General features: G+C 32.8%; 1 protein-coding gene across 11 annotated transcripts in view; it reads right to left on the reverse strand.

Moving 5' to 3' along the window:
• The window catches only part of TBL1XR1 (TBL1X/Y related 1), a 167,548-nt gene that overhangs the window by 67,810 nt on the left and 87,365 nt on the right, over window positions 1-12,373 (reverse strand). For 4 of the 11 annotated variants that reach the window (XM_037525123.2, XM_037525122.2, XM_054700383.1 and 1 more), the window contains exon 3: window positions 2,583-2,704. The exons of the other annotated variants lie outside the window; for them this stretch is intronic. The gene's annotated coding sequence lies outside the window, so the exon portion shown is untranslated. The remainder of the gene's footprint in view (window positions 1-2,582; window positions 2,705-12,373) is intronic. 11 annotated transcript variants of the gene reach the window in all.

The following is a 12,373-nucleotide window of genomic DNA, read 5'->3' on the forward strand; positions in this document are numbered from 1 at the left end:
ACTTCATTACTAACCACCTTCAAAAATTCAGCTGGTTTTGAGACCCCTTAAACCCTACCCTTTGCCATTTTCAGTATTTGAGAAAAAGGAATACAAGAAGTCTTTAAACTCCAATATTGGGCTTCCTGACTATGCCTTCTTTCCTATCTCTTTCACTTATTTTTCTTACTGACCTAAATTATAGCTTACTTTTGAGTTCTTAGATTTTTACTCTTTACTCTCCCCACTTAGGAATCCCACTCACTCTGAGGAATTAGAGAAACAACTTGCCCATTATGTGCTGGTCTATAACACAAACGCTGATCTTCCCAAGCCAACATTCAAATTCCAACTGACAGATGAAATACTATAACTATATTTATATTTCCTTTCACACTCATAATTCAGCATTATGGCGTTCACTCATGCTTCTATACCCCCAAACTGCTTTCCTCTTGCCCTTAACTATGAGTGATTCCATCATTCATCACACTTCAAGATTCAGCATCATGTTGGATTTTTACTTTCGATTGTCAACTTTTACCTGCAAGCTCTGAGATTGTTATCTTCTACTTCTTATATAATACCACTTATCTTCCTTCCTACAGGACTTGTTACCTGTTTCATAACAATAGCCTCAGAGTTTCCTAAATCTCTTCCTATTATCTTCCACAACCTAGACATAAAACATTAATAATGTATTTATCAGTACCCATTAATTCCCACAATCACTCTATACTGTTTAGACAAGTATTTAAGTTCTCCATTCTACGGTCTCAGGTATATATTTAGAAGTTCAGCACCTTCCTTGAGTGTACTCTATCCTTCAGGTGAATATATTTTTATCATGACATACCACAAATTCTCACATTCCTGTTTTTTTAGCTCAATGTTCCAATTGCAAGTGCTGAATTCAAATATCTCCTTATGAAGTCTACACAAATACCAACATTGAAGCTGTCTGGGTACTTCCATCGTATAACCCAAAGTATAGTTTTATTAATCTTCTCAAAACTGGGCAACAGTAAAATGATTATTAGATTAGAAATAAGATTTTCAAATGCTGCTGCTTTTGTCAAGACATTCAATCAAGTAATTTTAACTTTCTCTGGGCTTAAGTTTATTGTGTAAAATAGAAGTAACATCTAACTTACAAACCTCACAAGTAGGTAGGAATACACAGAAAAGCAACTGATAATGTAAGGCTTAACACTGTTATCCTGTCCCCTTTAATTATGCACATATTTGCATTTTCAACCACTACCAAATTGTAAGCATTTAAAAAGCAGCCTCTATCTTATATTCTAGCGCCCAATACATAGTAGCTATTCAAATACTTCTTCAGAAACCTTTCTCAGTTATAAAATAAAGCTTTCCTGCTCCAGATAAGAAATATATGCAGGAAATTTATATGTATTTCTTCCTTGATTAAAAGAAAAAAATCTACAGCCTTCTCCCTCCACATATCTTTTCAGGAAAATTACTGTCACATAGTATTTCTAGATGTCTACTCTAGTTCACCTGACAACATGGCTAGTTAGCTAGCTGGTGGATAGGGACCCTTTTAAATGATTGATAAACAACTTTACAAAACATGTTTATAAACATACACGTGTGTGTGTATGTCTGTGTGTGTGTGTGTGTGTGTGTGTGTGTGTGTGTGTGTGTGTGTGAGAGATGGTGGTATTCCTGTCCCATCCAACAAATGTATCCAGCACTCACAGATGAGTATTCATTATTAGTGCTTTAGTTTACCCTCAAATACTAAAGGTTGATATCATGGTTATTTCAGTGACATGAAACAACAGATTTTTTTTTTAAAGAATATACAAGAAAAGCACGTTAATTTTCATAAGTTTTGTTTTTTATTATGTTTTACATAAGCAAAATTAGAGGGATGGGGAGAGTGTGAAAATGACACTTCTGTGTCATAGAAACTTATAAATCCTAAACTTACTATATGAGAACTTTAAAGTTCTTGAATTATCCTTGAAAACCACATAAGGCCAATTATCTTGTCAAACCAGAAAAGAAGGCTACCTAAAACTACTATAGTCTTTTATAAAGGACACAGGAAGCAATTTGAAGAGGCTTTCATTAGTCAAAAAATGGGACTAGAAAATAAATACAAAAAAACAATCTAAAACACAAACATTTAAATCCGTATGATAAAAGGATAAGCCATTTTTTATAACATTTATGTTATAATGTTGGCTAATATTTTTGACATTATTATTTCACAAAAATTGCTACCAGATCTGGTATTATATCTCCTCTTGGCCTTCTATCCATACTTTTACACTTATTTATAATTCACTTTAAATCTAAATCTACAAATTATCCATATTATAAATTTTAATCTACTTCTGCTATTGTGTCTGATAAGGATACAGTGGTTAAAAAACCTTACTATGAGGTTACTTCTTAAAAATAAAGGTCAGATGCCAAGAAGTAGCAGCAAAATTTAAAGAGTGTCATTAGTAACTAGGCTATAGTATGGACTAAAAAGGAAAATGAAGTTAGATAGGAATGATGAACAGCAGTTGTGACGGTAGTAAATCACTTTGTCTTCATTTAAACAAAACAGAACAATAAAAGCTCACCCTGTATGTGATGTTGCTGAGTTCCACAAAAGACAAACATCAGGCAGCATGATGTAACAGAAAGAGAGTACTGGACAGAGTCAGAAGACCTCTGTTTTAGACCAAGGCCTCAGTTTCCTCATCTGTAAAATGAGGGTGTTGAATTAGATAATCTGGAAGGACTCCTCTACTTTTAATACTGAGGAATTCTATGGATATATTAGGAAGAAACAATAACATGTAGGATTTTTGTTAACAGTGAAGTTTTACTGTTAACATTGGAAACAGGTGAGAAAAGGGAAAACAATTTTCACAGATTTTGAGTTGCAAAGAGCATTTATTTTTAACTGCTAAAAAGATTTTTACAATATAAAATCCTTAGTAGAAATATAATCTAAACTAGATTAAAAATGAGTGACGAAATTATGACCTGAAAAAACCTAATCACTTGTAGTCATGCAGACTGATCAAGTAAGTCTAGAAAACAGTACAGAAACACCTTGGGCTAGTAATTACTTCAAGTGATAGGTGGCTCTTGAATGTCCCCAAGTAAATACTGAAGGAGAATAAAATGACAAGAAAAATAGGATTAGAGTAAATTAAATAATTATTTAATTTTAATATGCAATAAAACAATTATGTTTGTGATATCCTTTATTAATAAGTGTATTTTTTCTGTGCATAATAATTTCTTCCTGGTTAGCCTTCAAAATAGAGCCTGGTTTCTCTTTCTGACAAGACTAATTGAAATAAATTACTTTTCCCCCAATTATACACAGAAATATGAAAAAAGAAAGGTGTCTGTGTTTCAGTTTTCTATACTGAAAGAAATCAATCAAAAGATAGGCTCTGGTGCCTCAAATACTGGTGTTTTCTAACAGGAATTTCTCAAATATAATCAACTGCATGGTCCCAGCTAATCCTCCAGGGTCTAATATATTGAATTTTAAGTTTTCAAGCTCATAGATCAGCTGATATCCTACTTTATAATCATTTTCCTGCTTATGTTGATGTTATGGTTCTTACCCGGTAGGAATATAAAAGCATTAAATATATCTTTAAAATAAAGAATCCTTCAAAGATTACTCTTTTAAAAGATGTAATCTATATCTTTTTAAAGCTATAAAGATACAATGAAACATTCAATGAAAAAGAATTGTTAATTTAAAGCTCATTTTATGCAAACTAGATAAAGTGAATTTAAAATAACTTGGAATATACATAATTCCATTAATTTATTCATTTGAACATTTCACCTTGGCAATATACCTAATATGTTATTCAGAAATTCAAAATTTCTCTCTGGTTGGAAGAAACAAAGAGGAAAAAGCAGTTCGGATAATGAAATTTTTCTTGGCTAGTCTTAAAATGGTTCTGATAACCATGTATCTGTGAAACAAAATTTACTTTTACTGTGTATACATTTTCCATTTTAATTCAGGTATTTTGATTTACAACCACTTATATAAAATGGGGGGGAAAAAAACCAACAGAAACCAGGATGGATATTCAAAACAAACTCTAGGGTCCTATTATGAACATGAGCTGTTTTCAATAATTTTCTCCAACTACTTTACTGCCCTCAGGTGTTTTTCAGAGAGACTTAACATGACAAAAATATTATTATTAATAAGTTACTATAAGTAGTACTGTTTTTAGCCAATATTATAAAGGTGCAAACCAGTTCCCACAAAAACTAGGACTGACTAAACTACTCTCTGGTAAATAAACTATTCTCTAGGAAAAGCACTCTTAACAATATCAGCAATTAACAGAGAATTTGATGTTTTGGTAACTGGCTGCTATATAGCATAAAGTCCAATTGATTGTTCCTCACTAAATTTCTACGTGTAGGACATAAACACATGTGAATTTTTTTTACACCATTTACATAAGTCAGCATACAGTTCCACTATCTCCAAGACCAAAATACTTCATCTAGATAGCAATAATGCAAAATTCTTGGACTAAATATATGGCTTGAGCTACACAACAAAGCAGCATATTCACTTTGAAAAAGTTGTAATAACCAGAAAGTTATTATTCTAATTACTGCATTACAATTGGAGATATATTTAAAAAAAGACAAAAGACTAAAACAGAAGTCCAAATTGAACGGGTTTTGGTCACTAGAAAAGTATCAGGCTCTTATTACATCAAGTAATTCCACGGAAGCTTCCATTTTCTACAATAAATTTTAAAACTGCTTAGTGTTGTTGAACGCCTTTGTATCACAAAGGGAAAAGAACACATTACCAACAAAAAGAAACTGAGGTGATCAAATTAATGGTTAAAATAGTCACATTTCATAATTACAATTTATATTTTTTACAATTTAGATTTTAATGTTATCATTTTTCTCTTATCCTCACATACAACCTATTCTGATATATTTAAAAAAATCTGCTCTATGAAAAGATTTCCTAAGAGTAAATTAATTGAAGATAATAAATGAATTGGTATAATAAATTATAAAAGTTAGGGCCTCCCTGGTGGCGCACGGGTTAAGACGTTGCTATGAAGCAATCCGCAACCACTGCAGCAGCTACTGCAGCACAAGGTTGATTTCCAGCCAGGGAGCAACCCACATGGCACAGCAGACCTCTCCTGACTCGCCCACTGCTCCCTTCAGCAGTGTATTTCAGTCAGTCTGCCTGTTGTGTTCCCAACTCTGTCTCTGGTGAATCCTCTCACCCAGCCCCCCCGCACCTCTGGCCTGTACCCCCGGTTCTTGTATGCATAAATAAATAAATCTTTTTTAAAAAGTTATACTTAACATTAGGTATTATGTCATTTTATTTTAATAGCACTATGCGTGTCTCTCAAAACTCCCTATGAGAACCACACAATGATCCTTTGTTGTAACCCAACAGTACATTAACCTATCATTACATATTCATTAAAAGATTTTTTTTCTCCCCTCCCCTCCTCTTTTTTTGGTGTAGAAGATCTGAGGTGTAGGCCAGAGGTTCAGGGGGGTGAGAGAATTCACCAAAGACGGGTGGGGCGCAGAACGGTGGGCTTTACTGAAATGAACTGCTAAGGGGAATAGGGGTGAGATAGGAGAGGTCTGCAGGGTTAACCCCCTGGCTGGGGCTCAAACTCAGGCCATAGAGGTGGTAGCACTGACAGTTAACCCCTAGGGCTACCAAGGAGGTCCCCCAAAGATTATTTTTCAAACAAATTTAATCATTCCATCTGGATAACAATTCCAGCATAAAAATCAGATTAGCCATTTTTTAAAAATGAATACAACACAGTTAATTATGTGTCCTAAGTCATAAATGAAAATTGGTTAATTAAAACACTGAAAAGAAAATCTATTTCCCAAATGCCATTTCTCAAATGCTTATTCAAAATAAGCAAACCTGGGGATTCCATCTCTGATTAAGCATACTTGACTCTGAGTATACTCTTAATTACGTACCCATTCCATCAGAATTTGTTTTACAAATAACCTTCATTAGTTTTTATTATATCATTTTGAAATGATTAAACTGGATGTTTTATCTTGTTATTGTTTATTCATAATTTCTATATCTTTCTGCATCCCAGTTGAGAACTCAATGCACAGGCAGAAAAATATCAATAATAAAACTCGTTTCAAGCTTAAAGAAATAATAAGAATTTTTATGAAAGTCACTAAAAACAAATTAACAGGACACTGATTTAGAAAATTACTTACTAGTATTTTTATTATGAAATTTTTCCCAACAATGAAAAGCTGAAATCATAAATTACATAGCTACCAAGACTTTAAGATTAGCATTTCCTTTTCTTTGCTTTACCACATTTATCTAAAACTGGTCTTAATTTTTTATGCATTTTAAAAGAATTTGCAGATACCAGTATATGACCTCTATATATACTTTAGCTTACATATCATTAATTATAGTTAAATATTCAGTAGTTTTACCTTAACAGAAAAAATTTACACAAAATACAATGAAAACATTAAGGTATGCCACTGGATGAATTCTGACAAATGCATGAACTCAAGTAACCCAAATACCTCAATGAATAGTCCATCACCATTACTCTAGAGAGTTCCCTCATGCCCTTTTTTTCTACTTCATTCTTGCTCCCCAATATATATACATCTACTTCTAAATCCTGCAGATTTTATTTTTCCAGTATAAATTAATTTTCTCCAACCTCAACACAGATTAGATTTGTCTGTTTTTAGGACACCATGTAAATGGAATCATACATTATATCCTATTTTCATAAGGCTAAGTGCCCTCAGTATAATGCTTCAGAGATTTATCCAAGATGCTAAAGGTATCAATAGTTTGTTCCTTTCTTTTGTTGAGTAGTATTCTGGTTGAACAAACACAGCACAATTGGTTTTCTTGTTGACAAGACACCTGCACAATCAGTACTACTACCAACTTAGGGTCAGGGTCAGCCTCATATTGTTCAAAGTTAATACATAGAATTTGAGGCTCCTCCTTTCGTGGTTCTTTCCTGCCTGGGATTTCCTTTGTCTTCCTGATGCTGCTGGACTCACTCTACCGTTGCTGTGGTACTTCTGAACTCTGGTCTCTGACTCCTTAAGCTAGTTAAGACTGCAAATAAGTTAAAAACAAAAAAAGCCTGTCCTCAGGTTTAAAAAGTCAGGAAGCTAGGAACTCATCCAAGGCCACCCTTTCTTTTAAGAAGTCCCTCAAGGCCAGTTTCAACTGGTTCTCATAATATTTTTTCATTTGTTTTTCAGAAATTATAGTCACAATTTATGGAAGAAGATTTGTCCTATAGGAGTACTCCTTATTTATTTATTTGTTTATTTGTTTATTTATTTATTTATTTATTTATAGCTCCCTACTATTCTTCCAACACATTAGTTAAAACTGTAGCTTACATACTTCTTTTGTGTGTATTTTTTCCCCTTTAAGAGCCTAACTAAGCTAATGATTTTCAATCAAGAGCCAAGCTAAATAAGACTTCAACATTCTCCCAAGAGGACATAATCCAAAATTACTCAACATATATAAAGAATTGGGAAATGTGACCAATTCTCAAAGAAAAGGACAGTAACAGATGCCAACATTCAGATGATCCAGATGTAAGAATATTAAATAAAGATGTTAAAGTAGCTATTTTATCCATCCTACAAAGAATAAAGGTAAGCACTTGAAATGGCAATGAGGACAGTTGTTTTCAGAAGTTTAAAGTATATACAGTCAACTGGAAACTTTAGAACTGAAAAATCTGGGGGGAAATAAAATTTGACAAGATAATAAGTGTAGACAAAGGAGAGCAAACAATAAATAAATGATCTTCATAAATAAGAGCAACAATACAAATAGATGAGAAAAAATGTTAAAAAAAGAACTTTTTCCCTACTGATTTGTATCTTTAATTCTTAACAGCAATGTGCCCCAACAACAACAACAACAAAAAAAAAACCTAGAGCTCTCCTAGTCAGGATACTTGAAATCCTTTTATCTCTCCCAAAGAACTGTGAAAGCTCTCATGATTCATCTTTGAAGACTATTTAGATGTTCTGTCGTTTATATGACACATAATTTAAAGGAATTTAAAGGAAAGTCAGACTGCAAATGAGAAGATCTAGTTTAAGACTTGATTTTGTTAAAGATGGCAAAGTATGCGATAAGGCATCCCTTCTCTAACCTTAATTCCTCATTTACAAAATGAGAACCCACTCAGTGAGTAATGACAACTTACTTAGCTTTGTAATGTAATCCCATGATCTAATTTTAGGAATCATCCAAAGGTCATTCCAGTTTCCCCAGATCTTAGCATTACCCAATCTTCATTGCTCTAATTACTAAAATCTGGCAGACAAGGAGAATCTATAGGTCAAATAGCTCTCACAAACAAGATCTGAAACAAGACTATCAATAGACAGATGTGCTGCAAGCCACAGAAGTAATATTAAATTATCTAAAAGTCACATGAAAAATTTAAAAAGAAACAAGTGGCAATTAACTAGTAATATAACCAATATATCCACATATTGCCATTTCTTATAATCAACATTTTTAAGTCCATTTTTAATATTTAAAATCCAACATGCATTTCACATTTAAAGCATATATATATGCATATATGTATATACGTATATATATGCATATAGATAGATAGATAGATTATAGATAGATAGATAGATAGATAGATAGATAGATAGATAGCAGGAGTAGATTGGGAGTGGGGGCCAGAGGTGAGGGGAGGAGGCAAAGGGAAGGAAAAGCAAAGGCAAAGAGGGATCAAGGTGTTTCAATGATCTGCTTGCTACATACATACACACACACACACACACACACACACACCCACATTATTATGTTGTTGTCAGTAGTAAGGTCTGCCCTTTTACATGGCATGGGGTCACAAATCAGAGAAGGTTGTTTTAGAAATAATTTTCTATCTCTACATGGGTAGAATCAGTAACATTTTTTAAAAAGAAAAATTAAAAACAAAAGGGTAGAAAAATGGCTTATATCGCATTTAAATAAAATGAATTAACAAGTATTGGTTTCTGTGAAAGAAAATTCATTCTATTTTATCTGCAAGTGGGAATAGAGATGCTTTGTTGTAACTTGGGTCCTGAAATCTCAGCCAAAATATTAAATGTTAGAATGAAAATGGCCAAAAAGTTTAAGTAAATACTGAAACCTCTAGATTTTTTTAAATAGGTATTTCTTTTATGTTTTTCATGAACTCTACATCATCTTATTTAATTGGTCCTCATGAAAAATAAATAGCAGCAACTGATCTTTATGATAACAGGGGTCCCACTCCAGTTCCATCATGCCACAGTTCATATCTTCTCTATATTAAAACAGAAATACAGGCCCAAGCTCAGGAGAAAGAGCAGAAATGTGAAAACAAACACTGAGTACAGATTCCAGTTTATTATGCAGGAAGATTATAAACAGGAAAATGGTTTCTTCATCCATAAAACATTAACAACCTCAGAGTTTCAAAGACATTTTAAATAAGATGCCTAGTATCTTCTACAGAACATTCATTTATCTACTTTTGGTCTGATTTTTATTTATTTTCTCATTCATCAAAACACTTTTTTTTTCATCAAAACTTTTAAACTAATCAAAAATCTTCTGGTGTCTCCTACACATTTAAAAGAATTCTGAGTAAACTGCTCTAAATTTGTAAACTGTAAGCGGTCATTTTTTTATTATAATGAACTCAAAATGATCCCATTAAAATCATTTGACTTCAATTGAATGAATGGGTCAATATATGTGGAATACACTGAATTAAGAGCAGGCCTATAGTTTTTAATTTTATGATTATATTGCTAATATCAAAACATGTGGCCCAATCTTAAATGTCTCAATTCAGTAAGACTGAATTTAACATGGTAATCATAGTTTGAGAAGATGGAAAAACTTAAAAATTAAACCAGAAAATAATCAGTGATAGGACACTTTTTGTTTTAGCATTATTCTCTTAAATATTCATCCCTCTAAGTGGGCATCTCTATTCTGTATTCCTTAAGAAGAGAACCGCATAGATTTTATTTCTGGTGCCTATAATAAGAATGTACAAATCAGACACAAATAGCATTTGAAGTGTGAAGATCAACTTTTATGTAACAATACCACTCACCATAACAAGTTTTACTGTTACATTTAATATAAAGGTTAAGTCCATGTAAGAATCCAAAATTTCTTTGCTTTTCAAATGATACCATAGTTTCTCAGGTTCCATTTCAGATAGTTACATCACGTCACATAACAATCGCCCAATGGGTAAAGATACAGGGCATCAGTTTAAATACAACTCTTATGTGTATGTGTGTGTGTGTGCACGCGCGCACGCACTGCTTTTTTGTGTTTATGCTTTTTTGTGTTTTCCTATTTGCTTTCAATAGGAAAAAGAAACATACAATATCAAAGAGTCACCTAAAGAATTTCATCCTGTAGCTGTTTTCTGTTGCATTGATTAAAGGGGAGGGAGAAAAAACAGTAACGACCAACAGAGTTTTTCCATTATAACCCTTTAATAATGATTTGAAATGTGTCCTCCATAAGCATAATTTTCAACCCAATGTAGTTCACACAATGCTATGTGGCAGTGCTATTAATACTTTACATAAAAAATACTTCAAAATCATGTCAGTGGAAAATAGTGAATGACAATGAACTTTTCTACAGTGAACAGAACAAAATAATTTATAGATGACATGCTTAAGAAGTGGTCAGGCAAAAGAAACAGATCATTGGCTCCTCAATATGTACCATACAGCTTCTTGGGAACTCCATCTTGATAGTCACAACTCGGGGGAGGGAGGGGTATGGGGGGTTTACTTTTAGTCTACGAAGCATAATTTCACATCTATCAGGTCTCTTAGGATGGTCAAGTTCTGGGAGAATAGATGTTAACAAAATATTAGAAAAATTTATGAATATGAATGATCTACTATTTAGACAGATAAATCTAATACACACTGGAATATTCATTGATGCAACACAGGCTGGCAGTGCAGAGCCCATATTTCCTCATCAAGGAATATTTCTTAGCAATTGTTAGCTTTAAGTTTCTTACTATAAACACCTAAGGGCCACATCTAACCACAGGTAAGATGCAGGAGGGGAAGCTGAAGAGTAGGTGTTGTGCTGTCCCAAAGCATAACTCCACCAATAAGGACTGGGAGTTGGACAAATCACCTCAAATACTTGTCTCTTGGGTAGAACAACTCAGAGATATGTTCTATAATGACTCTCATAAGCCCCCTTAAAAGGAGACCCAACTGCTTGTAACAGCAACCTACTCTTTAAAGCACACTATAATGGACTCCTTATTTTCCTTTTCTTACTTCCCCACTACCCCAATGAGAGTTTTCTGCATTCACCTTTCAAATAATGGCTATAATCAAGGGTCTGAGTTCATGGCAATTAAACCTAAAACAACTGAAGCAGGGTTGATTCTTAGTAGGTAAAGCTTGTTTTCTAAACCAAATGAATTTCTGTAAGTTGTGGGATAGCTATCAAGTCAGAACAAGAGAAAACAGAGTCTGAAGGAATGGTCAAAAAGTTGGTAAACTTTTCTTTAAAAAAAAAAAACCTTGCCATTAGAATGAAGACAGAAAAAGACAACAGTAATAAAATATGAATTGATGCAAACTAGAATATAGTGAAATGTCATTTCTCACATCAGATCAAAATACACACAAAAATGCACACATTCAATGCTGGAAAGAAAATGGCATAATGCACACAGGAAGAAATTTAGCAAATTTCCTCAAAATTACATGCTCATCTATGTTCACAACTAAAAGTTCCATTCTTGAAATAGTAATGTTACATCCATGTAATGGACTACTGCATGGCTATTTTTAAAAATAAGGACTAATACTATCTATATACTGCTATAACAGGATCTCCAGAATATTAAGTACAGTATAAATATGTTTGCATTTTTCCTATAAAAGCAATATAGTTAAATCCAATAATCTATAAGGAGGAAAAATAAGAACACATGTCACTTTGAAGTAGTATGTCTTTTATGTAGCTATAAAACAGAATTAAACAATTTTTTGAAAATACTAAAAATAAAATGAAACAAATGGGCCTGGGCCCAACTATGTCAGTGGGACATGCCCCCAAAAACAAGCTGTTTTCAGTAACCATAATGTCAGTACATGCTTAAATATAAAAAATATTACTTGCAAAAATATCACCATGTGTGATAATTTTATATTTATTTTATATATTTACATATTAGTATCATATATTTCACTTACATATTCTGTTTCCTAGCTCTAATATTTATATTTATATATTAAATGACAGTATATAATCATATAAAATATAGAAGAAACAAAT

Source organism: Talpa occidentalis, unplaced genomic scaffold (assembly GCF_014898055.3).
Source record: "Talpa occidentalis isolate TD23 unplaced genomic scaffold, MPIMG_talOcc4v2.1 talOcc4.4, whole genome shotgun sequence".
In the NCBI taxonomy this organism is placed as follows: Eukaryota; Metazoa; Chordata; class Mammalia; order Eulipotyphla; family Talpidae; genus Talpa; species Talpa occidentalis.